General features: G+C 45.9%; 1 protein-coding gene across 5 annotated transcripts in view; it reads left to right on the forward strand.

The window, feature by feature from the left end:
* Positions 1-3,888: 3,888 nt before the first annotated feature.
* The window catches only part of TBC1D1 (TBC1 domain family member 1), a 255,452-nt gene continuing 243,752 nt past the window's right edge, over positions 3,889-15,588 (forward strand). Inside the window, exon 1 of one of the 5 annotated variants that reach the window (XM_017883753.1) lies at positions 3,889-4,211. The gene's annotated coding sequence lies outside the window, so the exon portion shown is untranslated. The remainder of the gene's footprint in view (positions 4,212-15,588) is intronic. The other 4 variants (XM_017883747.1, XM_017883746.1, XM_017883750.1 and 1 more) reach the window with 4 other exon arrangements.

The raw sequence follows: 15,588 nt of genomic DNA on the forward strand, positions 1-15,588 counted from the left end.
CAGCCATCTTAAAGCTGATATTAATGTTCCTGGCTTTGGGCAATGAATAATTAATTATGCCGCAAAGAGCTAAATTAGGAAAGAGTCTATGGGAGAAGCTCTAAAAGAATGATCCATGGCAGGATTTTGGGAAGAGCTGGAGGTGCAGAAGTTGTTCAGACAGGAAAAGTGCAGCAACCATAACTGTCGGTGCCTTTGCATCAGGGTTTTCACTCGCTGAGCCAATGGGTCCGTAGCCGATGTCAGCTAAATGCCCCTGGTGGTGAAGAGCTCCACACTCCTTGTGCCCCTGGGTCATACTCCGTCAGGAGAATCAGAAGTTGAAGCAGAATATAGGAGCATTTGGCCCCATTCTCTACTTAATTTTGTTATCGGTGACTTAAAGAGGGACCAACAGAACACTTACCTGGGCCTTGAGGGAGCTCTCTGTTGCCACCACCAAGGCCCCATTGGCCCACGCTTCTGCCGCAGTGTGTACCAGCTCTCCTGGGAGTCACATGGCCACATATCAAGGGGAAGGAGCTACTTCCCTCCTAGAGCAATGGCACCTGCAGGTAAGAGCTGAGTGGTGAGCTCTAACCTCTGCACTCTGCACTGGGCCAATATGGATCTCCCTGCTCCACATTTGACAGTCTTCATCCTGCCATACCAGGTATCACCATCTGCTTCAAAGTCCCCTTTACTATTTTTTCTACAACTGCTAGAAAACCTAAGGCCAAAGAGGTCGATAGTAAGCTGTCCCCTAATTTCTAAGATAATGCTGTATAGCTTTAAAAAAGAAGTTCAGGCCGGGCGCGGTGGCTCAAGTCTGTAATCCCAGCACTTTGGGAGGCCGAGACGGGCGGATCACGAGGTCAGGAGATCGAGACCATCCTGGCTAACACGGCGAAACCCCGTCTCTACTAAAAATACAAAAAAAAATTAGCCGGGCGAGGTGGCGGGCGCCTGTGGTCCCAGCTACTCAGGAGGCTGAGGCGGGAGAATGGTGTGAACCCGGGAGGCGGAGGTTGCAGTGAGCTGAGATCCGGCCACTGCACTCCAGCCTGGGCGACAGAGCAAGACTCCGTCTCAAAAAAAAAAGTTCAACAATCCTTATTGCATACTATAGAGGGAGTTCTGCGTCCCGGCAGTTGAAAGTATGGTAAAATCCCTCCTTGTCATTCTTGGGGTGCTAGCTGTCCCGGGAGCTGGAAAGGTGATGCAGAAATTGCTGCTTCTTACAAGGCCATGACCTCTCCCTAACCCAGGTGAGGGTCAAGGCAAATGGTCATTTGCCACTAAGTTATAAATCTCTGAGCTGGAACTTGCTGGATGTCAATGCTTTGAGAGATATGAGGCCTGAGCCTGCATCTGGGCCCCACCCATTCACTTCCTACATCTGTATTCTGGTTAGGCACTCCACCTGGCTGTCTGCTTGTACTTAAGCCCTCCTGTACTCTGGGACTAGGGGTACGGGTGAAGAGAGGGTAGAAGAGGTGAGTGAGTGAGGGAAAGAAAAGGTAGTGGAGTAGCAGGATGGGAGGGGGCTCTGGCCAGGATGTTGTATAAGCAGAGCCCAGCAAATTATCTCTGTTCCCCTTGGCCTGACCCCTTTTCCCAGGAGCAGGGCTTGGCAAGCAGGGTTGTTAGGTAACAGTTTCAACCATCCTCTGGTGGGTTACATACAAAAAGCAGTTCAGAGTGTCAATGAAATGAATGATAGTGTACTTTTCTCGCCATCCTAGCACTCTGGAGGTAAATGTGTGCAGCAGTTAACTGCAGACAGGGAGAGAGAATTCTACAACAGAGTTGAAGGTAAAAGCATGAAACAATTGGAGTATGATCCAAGAGATAACAATATGGTTTAACTGGTTTACCTGGTCTTGTAACCTAAAGAATAATTTCTATAACCCAGTTAACATTCTACTCATTACAGTATTTATGACTGTATATTTCTTTAAAAAAAGTTGAGGCTACGCACACAAATAACTATTCAATGACAAAGAATGAGCTGAGGGCTACACAGTGGCCAGAGAGCAAGTATATTATAAAAGGCTTTGGATCTTGGAGATTCCAGCACCCACTAACCCTGTAGGCACTAACCTCTTATTTTTCTCCTTAGTCAAATGGATTTAACAATCTTTGCCCTGCCGTTTTTGAGCAAATTAGCAACAATACATAAGGGCAGTATCTGGCACAATACCCCAAATTGACTAACACCCCCATAAATAATAGCTACCACTATTGTGAGAGTTTTAAGTCAAGCTGTGAATAAAACTCTTGTGTCCACTTAAATATACCTGCCCTGGATGTAAGCATCCAGAGAAATCAGGGAATGCGGTAAGACAGCCCTAATCTGAAAGCCTACAAAAGCCTCAGTGGGCTTCAAGGAACACACTGTTCTTGGTAGGATAAGGAACCTTAGCCCTCTATTTGCCTCCTGGGCCATAGTGATATTGATAATAGCTGCTGCCTTTAGTTGAGGACCATGTACGTCTCTGTCACTGCACTGGCCACTTTACTTACACTTTCCTGCTTTGTCCTCACAAAAATCTTGTAAGGTGTGTATTGGTCCCATTTAGCAGGTAAGAGAACGAAGACCAGAGGTCCAGCACCTTGCCTAAACCACACCTGCTGGGATTTAGACTCAAGTCCAACCGTAGAGCTCAAACTCTCAGCCACTTCCCTAAAGTCCACCTCCAGCTACATTAAGTAAAAAAATCCAGAAAGATGCCAACTGGGTGTCTGGAACTGCCTCCTCTGAGCACCCGGCTTTCCCCTCCCTGCGGACTCTTCTCTAGAGAGGATGTGATGCTTCTTACTTTTCTCAGATCCCTCTCCCCACCCTGCGAGTGACGTTGCGCCTATGTGCCTGGTGGGATAGGGATCTGTGAGCTTTGCCTGTTTCTTGCACACTGCCATCCCCTAGTCCTAGGGAGCGAGCTCTGTCCCCCTTTTCACATCTCCTCCGCGTCTTTCCTTGCACTCTACAACACCCCTGGGAACGTCCCCAAACCTGATCGGGACATGCACACTGGGGTGTGCGTGTGTTCCTGCGCGTGTGCCGCGCGCGCGGGGCAGGAAAAAGCGCCTAATCCAGGCTCTGCGTCACTCCCGCAATTGGTTAGAAATGGAGTTTCCTGGTGTTTTAATCCCGGGAGGGCACTTCGCCTTCGCTGTTTCCCAGAGTCCCTGATCCTGCCTTGCATGCCTGCTCCCCATAGGACATCCGTGCCTCAATTCATCCCCTGCCATCATCCAAGGAAGGGGTGAGGGGTAAGGCGGGGGAGAACCAGGTGGCTTGGTCGTCCCCCGGCCTCCGCCTCCCATGTTGTGTGCAATTTCCACCACGTCCGTTTCGGAGGGAGAAGGGGAGGGTGCAGATGAAGCGAGGCTCCTTCAGGAGCGCGGAGAGCGGGCAGGCAGTGCCACCTGCTGAGAGCCACTCAGGCCGAGCGAGCAGCGGGCAGTGCCACCTGCTATAAATAGGCCGCCAAGGACAGGGTGTGCGACTGCACATCCCGCCACGAGGGCCTGCATCACGCGCGGGGCCCCGCGCCCCCGTCTCCCCAGGGAAACGCTGTGCCCAGATCCTGCGCAGGGGGCTGGATGGGGCGGCGGCCCAAGTACCTCCCCCCATTTCCCCTACAGACACTGGCTGAGGATGGCCCGCGGGCTTGGGGGCGGGGGGTGGCAAAGAGGGGAGGGAGGCCGCGGCGGACCCGCAGTGCAGCAGCTGTTGCTCGCGTGTGACTCGTCCGTCCGGGCCGTGCTGCCCGGGCACAGTCACACGACGCAGTGGGGAGGAGGAGGACACCGAGTCCCCCTCGCAGCTCCCCGGGGACCGAGCGGGGACATCCCGGCTCCTGTCCTCTCCTCGCCTCCCGCGCGCTCGCCCAGGCTGGGAGGGGGAAACGAGAGCCGCGCGCAGACACCTCCTCCTCCTCTCCTCCTCTTCCTCCTCCTCCTCCTCTTCGGCTGCTGCTCCTGGTGCCGCCACAGTCCGCCGGTGCCTGTTGCTGCCGCCGCCGCGGGACCCGCTGTGTCCTCAGCCGGGTGGAGAAGAGACGGGCGCAGAGCCGAGGGGAGCCCCCTCCCCGGCCCCCAGCGGCGGGAAGAGCGCAGCCAGCCCGGCACGATGGACGCCCCGCCCGCCCAGGCCGTCCCCAGGATGCCCCCAAGCACCTGCGCGTCCCGGCCTGGCCCCGGGCTCTGAGCGCGGCGCGGCACAGGTAAGCGCCTTCCAGGGCTTCGACCTGGCCATCCCGCCGGCTTCTCTTGGGGCATCGCGGCCGCCCCGCCCCAGCACGCCCCTGCCCCGCCTGGCCGCGGAGGGAAAGGCATCTGGCCGCCCACGGACGCTCCTGCTGGCCTCGCCAGCGGGGTGTCTCGGGGGAGGAAGTTCATTGCCATCTCGTTGCCCCCCATACCGCCCCCCCGCCCTTGGGCGAAAGCGAAACCTTGATATGTTGCTAGGCGCGACCCGAGAGCTCGCCGGGCTTCCTTCCCCCACCCCCAACCCGCTCACTGCGGTCGGCGCATTCTTCCCCTCCCCCCCTTTCCCGGCCCATACTCTCCAGGGCTAGCGTGGTTTGCCAAGGGCAGGCGGACCACATTTGCGGGGGGAAGAGTGGTGGTCAGACATGACACAAGCCACCCTTTAACAAAGAGTTCAGGGTACTTTGCAGTTGTAACTTGGGCAGCTCCACCAGTGGCGCGCCAACATTTCTTTCTATGGGCACATCCTGCCTTACCAGCATTTGAAACTCTGTACTGAATTGGTTTCAGCACGCCTCCTGGGACGGCTCTGTGATTATGGAGACCCTCAACTTCACCAGGCATTAGGTTTTTTGTTTTTGTTTTTTTTTCAGAAAGGAGGTATCATTCTGTTTGAAATCCACCTAGCATGTGGACTTGTTCCTGTTTTGATTTTACTTAACATTAGCTTATTCTCTTAGAAGGTTGCCTTTTAAAACTGAATTGAAAGCTGGATGGGGTTGCTTCCTTCACCAAACAGTTTAATTTTCAGGGTGGCGCCCAATATTAATGGATATGTTTTCCACTTCATAGATTTCTCATTGGTTTCCTTTTATGATGGGATGCATTTCATTTATTAATAAAAACCAGACTTTGAAAGAGCATTTAAAAATGACACTGCGTTTAAATGTTATGGCTCACACCCAAGAAAACTCAGCGGTATCCTGTACAAGTTCAAACTTCTCAGACTTTTTGCACACTGGACCTTAAGCTGAATGTCAGAGGCCGCTCGGGGCTCCCCCTTGGTTAGGAGGGCAGAAATTTCTTCCCCTAGATGTGAACTGGGATTGGTAGGAGTTGGAGAATGGGGACCACCTCTGGTTTCTGCTGTGTTTGGAAGTCAGCTGTGTGGCGGAGGGGGTTGGGGTGGAAGAAAGAAATGAGAGGCTGCTCCCTGAGGGGAGGCTGAGAATCCACCTTGCAGAACGACTTTTTATATTTCCTGACTCTTCGCTGTTTCTGTCACTCCTTGTGGCGTTAGGAATACCTGAACAGGGCAGTTCGCGCACCTTTTGTCTAGGAGTTTGAGATGGCTTCTCTGGTCGGGAAAGAAGTGTGCGTCAGGGCTTCCTGGAGCTGTCTCTAAGGATTAAGGACACTGGTATGAAAGAGTTTGCTTAGTAAAGGTTTAACCTGCTTTTGTAAACAGGGTGTTTTAAACGATTAAATTGGGATGCTATTTCATAGTCTCATAGTCTCCCTGTTTCCTGTTATTTTTTTCTGGCAATGTTAAGAAAAATAAGACCCCACAAGTGCTTTCTCTCCAGAGTTTATCTATAAGTAATTAACCATTGACATACATGCACTACCGGAATAGTAGCCACAGCTGCTGAGTTAAAAGGCTATCACACAAAATTGGTTAGGCCAGCGAGCCAGTGTCTTACCACCGTGAATTTCCCCCACCTTCTGGGAGGCTGAGGCAGCGCAGGATCGTTTGAGCCCATGGAGTTCAAGAAGATATGAGACCCCATCTCTACAAAATGTGTTTTATTATTTATTTATTTTTATTTTGAACTTTTTATGGTCAGTTATTTTAATTATTTTAACAATAGATGCCTAGCTGATCATCAACAGCCTGAAATTATAAGAATAGAAAGCGTAAAAATGAAATACACGCATGCAGAAAGCTGAAGGAGGAAAACATATATTGAAACTCTCTTATAAAATAGAGGATGCATTACAGGAAACAAAAAATGAAATGGAAAAAGAAGGCTCCCTTCATGCGTTGATAACAGCATATGATAACTTGACATTCTTAAATTAAAGATTAGGTGGAATTCTAAAAATTTTGCATACAAGTATTATAATAACATGACTTTCAATGTGTCAGTCTATATAAAAGATTCTGCTTAAATGTTTGTTATTTAACGTGTTTTTGCTGGGCTCTTAATTTTCATGCCCTTTTGCCTGACATTTAGTTTCGTACCGCAGCATTACTTTTAGTGTGCCATTGGACGGTCTTTCATTTTTTAATTCCTGGTTCATAATAAAAGTCATAAATGACATCAAGAAGGCTCAATATGGTCTTTTAGTAAATTGTTTAGTAGCTTGAACTTTACCCAAAACTATAGTAGACATGGTCTGGGTAATAAAAAAATTAACCTTCTCAATGCTCCAGGTGTCCATACAGATATAACATTATTGCCCTAGAGGTATTACACATCCTTTCTTTTTAACTAAACATCTTATTTTTATTAAAAATGCTAACGATAATTAGCTACTATCATATATAAAGTTTACTTATAGAAAAACTTGAATTTTTTATTATTAAAAGATACAAAATTGTTTTAAATGAGCTAGGGGTTGTGGCACCCAACCGTAGTCCCAGCTACTTGGGAGGCTAAGCCAGGAGGATCACGTGAGCCCAGGAGTTCAAGGCTGTAGTGAGCTATGACTGTGCCACCTCAATGGAGCCTGGGTGACAAAGTGAGATCCCATCTCTTAAAAAAGAAGAGTTTAGGGGATATTTTCTGAAGTGAACACAAATAGAGTATTCTAACAGTATTGAGTGCAAGGAGACATGGAAGGGACTAAGTGGTTCAAAGCAGGAAATAAAATCATCAGGTGATAATTAAAATCATTTATTTCATGTGGATTTGTCCAGTCATTTGCAAACCAGGAGAATAGGAAAAAAAAATCACTGGTGTAGTTATGAATTATTACATTATGTTTTCAAAGGAAAATGTTGCAAACGAATCTCCTTGTCATAGTCTATTGTTATCTACCCCACTGAGAGTGCTGGGACTTCCCCTTTTCACCATGACAGCATTTCTGGTTGGGTGGCAGTCACGCAGTGTTGACCTGGTGTCCCATAAGGCATAGTTTGTCAAAACACTAGTGGGTATTAGGAGGAAATGTGCAACTCTGAAGCAATAGAGCTTGCCCCTTCTTCCTCATTATCCAGCTGGTAATAATCCCTGTCCCCCACTTACCTAGAAGGCAGTTCTGACAAGGAAGGCTGCAATCACAATGAGATGTACCCCTGTGCAGAGCCAGATGTGGGTGGGTGGCTCCTTTGTGCTCCAGATCTTCTAGGATCTTCTAGGATGTACCACTGGCAAGCAGTGTGGAGCCTGAACCAAGCAGCATGGCTGTTACCTCTTCTGTGTTCACAGCAGCATCTTCAGTTGTCTTGGTGCCCACCACAGCTGCCTGCTTTGTTGGCCACCAGCTTTCTGGCAGAGTAGGTGGTAGGGAGGAGAGCAAGGGGCTCAAGAGGATTGTGTCTTTCAGCATGCTTTTAATTTGATCTGACAGAATGGCAGCTCCCGGAAGCCCTTCCTACTCTCTCCACAGCATTTCTCTGTAGGTCCCCAGTTTTCACTCTTTTCAGATGCCCAGAGAACTGAAAATGTATCACAGCCCATTTGGGGACTTCCTGTGTATGTGTGAGTGCCTCAGGATCATTTGTTTTGCCCGTTTCTGGTCTACCGTGCTGCCCTTCTCAAGTCTCAAGTTTAATGATCACGTTAGTTTCAATATTTTATATATTTCTCAGCAGGTTTCATCTCCTGGTCATTAAACTTAAGAAGTAAAATCTGCTCATTAAAATGACTGAGTCCATGGCCAGGCATGGTGGCTCATGCGTATAATCCCAGCACTTTGGGAGTCCAAGGCAGGTGGATCACTTGAGGTCAGGAGTTTGAGACCAGCCTGGCCAACATGGCAAAATTGTCTCTACAAAAATATAGGTATACAAAAACTAGCCTGGCATGGTGGCATGTGCCTGTAGTCCCAGCTATTTGGGAGGCTGAAGCAGGAGAATCGCTTGAAGCCGGGAGGCGGAGGTTGCTGTGAAACATGATTGTGCCATTGAGTCCATTCAGCAGCAGAGCAGTGTTGGGGTTTGTATCCCTGTAGTGATGACAAAGGATTTAGGTTTTCAGTTAGAACCGTTACCTTACAATTTCCTTCACTGACTTTTCTTCCTTTCCAACCCCATATTCCAATAAAAAAGATCTTTAAACCAGATTCTTCACAAAAGACATGAAGGTTTTCATATGAACTTCAAGATTTTTGACTTTTTTTTTTTTTGAAATGGAGTCTTGCTCTGTTGTTCAGGCTGGAGTGTAGTGGCACGATCTCGGCTCACTGCAAGCTTCGCCTCCCAGATTGAAGTGATTCTCTGCCTCAGCCTTCTGAGTAGCTGGGACTACAGGCATGCTCTACCATAGCCGGTTGATTTTTGTATTTTTAGTAGAGGCAGGGTTTCACCATCTTGGCCAGGCTGGTCTTGAACTCCCGACCTCGTGATCCACCGCCTTGGCCTCCCAAAGTGCTGGCATTACAGATGTAAGCCACGGCACCTGGCAGGTTTTTGACATTTCTAAGCCAAAAGTTCCATTTGATGAGGTCTTAGATGCAGGGGCAATATGTCCCTTTTCAGATTTCAGATGTTTAGAAAAATATTTGTCATATTTGGGCCAACTGAAAAACTCTTGATATGTGGGTTTCTATGAAACTGTGCAGAATATAGGAAATACATTTTAGCACCAACAAAGAGGCATTTAATTTTGAGTGTGCCTGTCTCCTTTGAGATGAGCAACAGCTATTTTCTCTTAAAAGACAATGCATTTATTTAACAGCACATTTTATATAATCAGCAAATCTAAACTTCTGAATTAGGTAAGCCCTATGGGTTCGTTGTCAGAATTAGTGAATTTATATAAGCAAAGTGCTTAGAAAACAGTGCCTGGTACACAGTGAGCACTCAATATTATTTATTGCTATTATTATGTTTGTTTATTTTATACCTTTAGAGTATAATTTTGATGTTAGGTTTGGATTGCTGAGGCCAAGCAAAATTTAGATAGAACAACCTGGCTAATCCACTAGAAAGATATTTGAGGGTTATTCCCATCTAAAGATCTATGGGATCTTTGGATATCATCTATGGGAAACAACAGAAGTATGTGGATAAGACAGATATGGATTCAAATCCCACCTTCACAATTTATTAGTGAGGGAACCCTTTGGTAAAATGAGGATGACAAAACCTACTTCTCAGCGTTGTGAACATACAGAAGATCATGAATATAAAATGTCCATGAAGTGGTAGGTGGTCAGATATTACTCTAGCAAAGAGGTTAAGAGCAAACAAACTCTGGAGCCAAAGGGCCTGTGTTCAAATCCCAACTCTGCCACTTCTTATAGTATGGCCTTGGGCAGGTGACCTCACTTCTCTGTGCCACTATTCAATGATAATATTCCTTATTGTCCAACGTTTTGTAAGTTAAATCAGTTAATAAACACACGATGATAATGTGCTGATAACTATTCTTTTTACTTTTAGCAGAATAACTTAAAGGAACCCTGCAGGTGGGAGGGTTATACATTATCTCTGAGGGCCAGCTGGGACCCTCCCCATTTCCCACCCTTTTCCTGTGCAATGAAGAGAATTCTAAAGGACTAGCCTCGAGTTGGCTCTAATTTATATGACTCGTGCCTGTAATCCCAGCACTTTGGGAGGCCGAGGCTGGCAGATCACTTGATGTCAGGAGTTGGAGACCAGCCTGGCCAACATGACGAAACCCCTCTACCAAAAATACAAAAATTAGCCAGGCATGGTAGCGCACACCTGTAATCCCAGCTACTAGGGAGGCTGAGGCAGGAGAATTGTTTGAACCCCGGGGGGGCGGAGGATGCAGTGAGCTGAGATTGTGCCACTGCACTACAGCCTGGGTGACAGAGTGAGATTCTGTCTCAAACAATAACAATAATTTATATGAGAAAGAAGTCATTCATCATTACTTTACAGGTCAAATTAGAGAGACACACCCCAGTACTAAAGCATCCTTGATGATGAAAACATTTAGAACCACCGGTTTCAGGAGCTCCATGCAATGGTGAGACAGCCTCTGCTCCAAGGGTTGTTGCTCCCTGTGGGATTCCTGGGTGAGGAACACGCTGCTCCCATTGGGGTGGAATCCTGTGGAGGAAGTGGATGAAGAGTGTAGCCAGCCAGTGAGCCTACTGCATGTGATTAGAGTACTTCAGGTTGCAGTATAATTCTGTTCAGGTGCCTGCCCACTCCATCTGGCATAAAGAACAGAGAAATTAAACTATTGATTCACAGAGCAATGTGAATAGCCGCCTGGGGACTTTCTGTCCATTCTGGCGTCCCCAACAGCTAATCAATATTTGCCGGTTCCTAATCTGGCCTAGAGCTAGAGGCCATAACACCCCTCCATTCATCCTTTCTTCTCTCCCTCCCCACTGCCACCAGCATTCTGAGAAGGTGCGGGCTGAAACTGCAGAGGCTGTTGTATTGTTAGTTACTGGAAAGTCCCCATCCTGCTCTCTGTGGTTTGCGGTGAAGGATTGGGGGTGGGGTAGGAAGAAAGCAGCTTACTAATACCTACCCTTGCTTCTCTCACTTCCTGATCAATAATTCCCATCCTTTCTTCATGTACCTCCCCCACATTTTTGTTCTTGAAGGGAAGATGGGAGCAGCTTTCTATCCCCACACAATATTGGGGACATTTGGTATTGTACATTATGAAAATAAGATTTGCCAGATTTGAGAGATGGAAGAAAACTTGGGGATGATCTTGTTCCATTCTCTTGTAAGAATAAACAAGATTTGGAGAAGCTGAGCAACTTGCTTTTTCAACTTTACACTTGAAAGTGTTTCCATGAGGAAGTTGGGGTTCTCTGCAGCACTTGGATGGGAGTCAGGGACTTGGATTGTCCCCATTCTGTCACTAAATTTGGACAAGCCACTTAACTTTTCCAGAATCCAGTTGCCTCATTTCAAATATTAGGGAAATTTCTAAATGGCTTAAAAAGGACCTTGTTAACTTTAAAATTTTATGATTCTAAGTGTATGCTGCCAGAGGTATGTAGCGTAGCAGGACACATTAACAAGATTATTGAAACTGTTCTAATAAAGGCCATCTTTGTGTCTTGGGTAACTACTATGTTTAAAGACTGTGCTAGGTAGGAGTTGTGCAGAATACAAAGGTTCTCTGTAGAGGGATAGGGCATGTATATAGACAACTCTACTAACAAGAACATCACTAGAAGCTCATTGGAATCACAGTATTTCTTGCTGAGGGTATGAAACATAAGAGTTCTCCTTGGAATAGGAGGTTCTATCTGAGGCTTAAAGAATGGTCAAAGGTTGAGTGCAAATAATGTGGATTGAGATGGCTTTAAAAAATAATCGAATGGTTTGTTAGTATTAAACTGGTGCAGAAGTAATTACAGTTTTTGCCATTCCTTTTAATGGCAAAAATTGCGGTTACTTTTGCACCAAATCCCTAATATTATTTACATAGTTTATCTCTGTTATGGAACTTTTTTTTTTTTTTTTTGAGACAGAGTCTCACTCTGTCGCCCAGGCTGGAGTGCAGTGGCCGGATCTCAGCTCACTGCAAGCTCCGCCTCCCGGGTTTACGCCATTCTCCTCCCTGAGCCTCCCGAGTAGCTGGGACTATAGGCGCCCACCACCACGCCCGGCTAGTTTTTTGTATTTTTTTAGTAGAGACGGGGTTTCACTGTGTTAGCCAGGATGGTCTGGATCTCCTGACCTCGTGATCCGCCCGTCTCGGCCTCCCAAAGTGCTGGGATTACAGGCTTGAGCCACCGTGCCCGGCCTGGAACTTTTTATTGACAAGTAATGTAGAAACTCACGGGATCTAAGTTACCCGGAATCTTATATTAGCAGAATCTGAATTGCTTATAAATAATTATGGCTATGTTGGAGGTAGAACCTATTATTTGATAGTTTATGAACAGTGCTAAGGTCTAATCTACTTTTTACAGAGAAGCTAAGAACATGCTACAGCTGGTTGAAAAGCAAAAACTTTAGGCATTCAAATAGTTTCATCAGTGAAATGGCAGGACTCATTTGATGACTGATTATTATCAACTGATTTAAGTGACTGAGTTTTTTTTGTACTATGTACATCTATACTCTAAGAAGGAAATTGAACGTAATTCTGCTATGCTTGTTGCCACTATATTAATAACTGCTTCATCTAAAATAATTGATAGAGCTCAGATTTATCCTTTGTAATAATTCTAGTGCTTCTTTAAACATGTTTTGGGATTAGCAGCTGTCAACAGTTAGAACATGAAACAGATTCTGTTACAGGAGTAGCAGTTGATCCAGACATTTAATGTCTTTTTCACCTGTAAGTGAGAGAGAGAATAAAGAGAAAGAGAGATCATTATTTATGGGATTATATGAACTTCAAGTCCGTTTTCATTATTAGGAGAAGCTGTGCTTTAAAGTATAGTCAGGGACTTTAATTTCATGAAATGCCTGAGCTGTAAATAAAGTATTGCTTTATTTTTTATTTCTTGAACATTTGAAAAGAAAATTAGCTATGAATTATGTTCAAATTATATTTAAAATTTGCTCTTAGCATTGTGCATGTATATTATACAGAAAACATAGAGTAAAAGAATCGATTTCAGTTCCAGTTCAGAAAAGGTTTAAAATTTGAATACTGATTTTGGAAACCCCAAACCTTAAGAGTTCAAGAAGCTTATGGTCTTCCTGAGGGACACCTATTCAAACTCTTGAATATGGTGATTGGGTAGAAAGTTCAGAAAAGCCTGCTGATGCATGCCCTAAAACACCTTGGAGAAAAGAGGTGGTAGTTGCTTGAAGTAGGACTTAAGTACCAGTTGGAAATAGAAGACAAGGATGGGGACTGTTGGGAGATGACTCTCCATGGGTCCTTCCTGTTTCTACCACATCTTGTGAGCAGGGCATTGAGGGCCTGTGTTTGAAACTACCTTTTCCATCATGTTTCTACAGCAAACAGTCATGAAAGACAGAAATAGAGTCTTCCCTGGAGCAAAGGGCAGACAGGCTTGCTTCCTGTACTTCCCACTGTAAAATATTCTGGCTCCCTAAACTCAGCTTCCTTTCCTGTAACCCACCATGATACAGATGTCACCTGACCTCTGGGAATTGGGTGTCAGGGAACCAACACAAATGCTGATGGTCTGGCTACTGTGACTGCTCTGAGTAATAAATTGTCCTTCGTCTCCAGCCCAGGAGTCTCATGTTTTCTACCAGCAGGCTAACTTGTGGCAGGCTAACATGTTAGTTTGCAAGTAAGGTAAAATCTCAGACCCTCTGCAGTTTGTGGCAGGGATTACATTCTGAGGAGAGAGGAACAGTATGTTCCATGGCTCAGAGGCATGAGAAATCACATTTTATATGGGGAACCATAACTAGTTCTCTATCTTCAGAGCCAAAAGGTGCACCAAGGAGATCATTTTAGGGGAGAATATAAAGTTGGAGATATAGACAGAGCCAGATTCCTGAGAATTGTATGTGGGGAGTTATTAGAGAATTTTTGGCAGTGATATGATAAATCTTGTGTTGATTAAGTTACTCCAGGAAATATGTGATGGGTGGATTGAAGGATGGGGCACCTTTTCTCTAGGAGAAAAAAGAAAGAGTGGAGGTGGAGTCAGAGGTAGCAATAGGATGAAGAAGGAATCTGAATGACCCCTTGGCAGTTCAGTGAATAGTGATGCTATTCACCTAGATACAGCGTATAGGAGGGGAAAAAAATTCTGGGAAGGAGGGAGATGAGACTGAGTTAGCTTTAAAAATAACTAAATTGACACCTAGGAGCCTATAGGCTATCCAGATAGAAATATGTAATGGCCTGTATGCATCTGGAACTCAGGAAGAGGCTTCCGTGGGAGCAGAACACTTGGGCACCATTAGGGTGTATGTGGTAGATGCATTCTTGTGCAGCAGTCAAGGGGATGGGCTTTAGAGTCAAGTGCAAATTGCCCCCCATCCTCTGTGATAAGTGACTCAAGCTCTCCAGGCTTCAGTTTCCTAGTTCATAATAGTGGGCTCTAGTGGATAAGGCTGTTATGAAGGTTAAAGGAGACAACATACGCAAAGTGTGTGGTAGAAGTCACACACTGATCAGCAGCAGCAGGATGATCAGAATGTGGTGCTTGACACCAAAAGATTAGGTGAGATTGTCCAAAACAGCAGGTAGAATGAGGGGAGAGGATGAAGTCAAACATAGGAAGAAAAAAAGCCTTTGAAGTATGAGAAAAGAAACAACCAGAAAGGTAAGATGAGAACGAGAAGAGTTTCAAGAAGGAAGGTGTGGCCAAGATTGAGAAATTCATCAGCGTGAACGGCAGTCAGGGACTAAATAGCCCCCTTTAAATTTTACAACTTTGGGGACCTGGGCAACCTTAACAGAATTTCAGTGGATCCCTAGTGCAAACCAGGCCTTACAAACCAGGAATGGATGGTCAATAGGAAGTGGAGACAGTAAGTGTAGACCTTACCTTGGAGGGAAGGAAGAGAAAGAGCCATGGCCAAGGGAAGTTTGAAATCAAAAGAAATATCTTTTTTTTTTTTTTTTTTTTGGGGAGCCCTAAGTTTTTTTTTTAAAATACTTATTGAATCCCTTCTTTGAGTCAGGCACTATGGCAGACACAAGGGAGATAGCAATGAATCAGACAGATGCAGTGCCTGCCTTCGTGGAGTGTCACCTTAGCATTTGTCCATATGCTAGGGGAGTGAGGCAGGTGCAGGGGAAGGGAGTGGATATAGGAGAGACTAAAGATCCAGGGAGCAAGTGAGTAAAGAATAGGGCTTGAGATCCCACAGACAACTCAGCTTTGAACAAAAGGGTTTTGTCATCCAATGGGACAAGAAGGCGTTAGGATACATCAAACGTGGTTGTTGAAAACAGAAAGGGCTGGGCACTGTGGCTCATGCCTATAATCCCAGCACTTTGGGAGGCCAAGGTGGGCGGATCACTTGAGGCCAGAAGTTCAAGACCAGCCTGACCAACATGGTGAAACCCTGTCTCTACTAAAAATACAAAAATTAACCAGGTATGGTGGTGCATGCCTGTAATCCCAGCTATTTGGGAGGCTGAGACAGGAGAATTGCTTGAACCCAGGAGGTGGAGGTTGCAGTGAGCCACGATCGTGCCACTGCACTCCAGCCTGGGCAATAGAGCGAGACCCTGTCTCAAAAAGAAAGAAAGAAAGAAAGAACACAGAGAAATGTAGTTGAGGGAGTTTGGGTTTGGGTTTGGTAGAAGCAGTTTTTTTTTTTTTTTTTTT

Source organism: Rhinopithecus bieti, unplaced genomic scaffold (assembly GCF_001698545.2).
Source record: "Rhinopithecus bieti isolate Rb0 unplaced genomic scaffold, ASM169854v2 scaffold_13349, whole genome shotgun sequence".
NCBI lineage: Eukaryota > Metazoa > Chordata > Mammalia > Primates > Cercopithecidae > Rhinopithecus > Rhinopithecus bieti.